Raw genomic sequence first — 2,500 nt, 5'->3', positions numbered from 1 at the left:
AGGCAACGGAGGAGATGTAGCAGTTGAGCAACAGAAAGGAGGTGATGGAGGAAGTGCCTCAGTTGAAGACAGAGGGAGAGAACGAGGCGAAGGAGAATCGGATGACCAAAAACAGGGAGAGAGAGTACAGAGAGAGACAGCGCAGGAGGCACAAATGACCAGGTAACATACATAACTGTACATGCAAATACTGAAGAAAACTGTTTAGCCATTTAATTCATTTAGATGGAAATCTTGACCCCCCCAATTGTCAGCATAAAGTTACGCCCTTGAGTAGTGCTACTGTGCCTTTGCACACACACACACACACACACACACACACACACACACACACACACACACACACACACACACACACACACACACACACACACACACACACACACACACACACACACACACGAGAGAGAGAGACACACACACACACACACACACACACACACACACACACACACACACACACACACACACACACACACACACACACACACACACGAGAGAGAGAGACACATACACACACACACACACACACACCAACACACACACACACACACACACACACACACACACACACACACACACACACACACACACACAGAGAGAGAGAGAGACAGACAGATATACACACACACACCTTGGCTGGCTCTCATATACATACAGGTAGTAGCACTACTGTGCCTTTGCACACACACACACACACACACACACACACACACACACACACACACACACACACACACACACACACACACACACACACACACACACACACACACACACACACACACACACACACACACACACACACACAGGGGCGGTTTTAGGAAATCTGAGGCCCTGGGCAAGAAACAATTTTGAGGCCCCCTTTAAATGATTAATTAATAATCGATGATGTATGCAGGCAGTGGCGTAACAACGGAACCCATAAGCAAGATTATCTAGGTGGGCCCCACATTCAATATTTATATGGCACATTATCATACACAACTGTCATTCAGTGTGAGAAAAAGAAGAGAGAAAAATATATTGCTATAGATAGTAGATAACTATCACCAAAGGCAGATGAAAACAAAGCTGTTTTTGATTTCTTTTGAAATCATACTGTTGGGGCAGGTCTTATTTGGACATCTAGCTGGCCCCAGCAGGCAGCATATGACTATGCCATTTCACTTGATTTGACCCTAGACACTACCAGAGAAGACCTAAGGCATCTAAGGATGATATTGCTCAAGCACATCCACAATAGCCTATATTTAGGGCCCAAGGCATTTAGTGACTTTAAGACTATCAGGACTACTTTAAACTAAATTCTCAAAACAAAACAAAAAAACCCTCACTGGTAGCCAGTGAAATGACCAAATACTGGAGTGTTGTGATCTCTTTTGCTATTTAGAATTCTAGCAGCAACATGTGGATAAGTTGCACCTGCCTGAGTGACTTTTACAATAGCCAACTCTGCATGTAATAAAAGCAGAGATTAATTTCTCCTTAAGGTGACAAATGATTTAGTTATGCTGTTGATGTGAGCATTCAGCCTGCAACACGTGAGAAATAGCCAGGATAGACCCACACTCGTTCCATAAATGGGAAAAGAAGATAGAATGAGACAATTCGCGGTAGAGGGTTGATTACAAAAGAAAACTAAAAAAAAAAAAAAAAATGGTGATGCGCCCCTTCAACTAAAACATAGCCCATAGCTCAACACACCGATGAAAACACAGTCACGAGTCGACAGACACACCACGGTGCACCTTAACGCACACTGCACTCTTGAGCCAGTGAACACCCAATACAGAGGAAACGGTGACTGAAGTCGACACTATTGTGTTTCAGAAACCGAAATTAGGCAACAAACGAGAAACAACAGGCACCTTGCGCCAACTGCGCGTGCACACATCTGTTGAATAGTTAACAAGTCCCCTCTCTAGTTCTAACTAATAACTATATCGCTCACAACTCTGAAGTGAACCAGCTTGCTTCGTGACGTGATATAACAGCCAGAGCCGTATATAGAGATAGATCTCTATATACGGCTCTGATAACAGCTAGACTACAATAGCCAAACTTCCGTCATGCTAACCAGAAATAAATGCAGCGAACCGACATTAGAGCTATCAACTTTTTACACCGAATGACAACAATGCGTGAAGTATGTCATGATGATACGGTATCAAAATTGTACTGCGGCGGACATCATGATTGAAAGGAATAAACCCCTACCGTGCCTTCTTTGTAGCTTCTGTACAACATATCTTCTGAATATCCATTATGTTCATGCTAGCACTGGCGATTGAAGGGACTTGGTCATTTTACAATTCTGTCTCTGAAGTAGAGGAGCGCGGAGCACAAAGTAACGCAGGGCAATTTGTAACACAGACTTTTTATCAAGATGCACAAATCATGTTCTGCCTACATCCATAAACAAGGTCAAGAAGGCATGCTACAACATAGGCAAACGACTGAGTTTTCACTGACAACCATGACTTAATGTGGCTTATGT

The sequence above is a fragment of the Engraulis encrasicolus genome, chromosome 21, assembly GCF_034702125.1.
Source record: "Engraulis encrasicolus isolate BLACKSEA-1 chromosome 21, IST_EnEncr_1.0, whole genome shotgun sequence".
Classification (NCBI taxonomy): Eukaryota; Metazoa; Chordata; class Actinopteri; order Clupeiformes; family Engraulidae; genus Engraulis; species Engraulis encrasicolus.
This window is presented reverse-complemented; position numbering follows the sequence as displayed.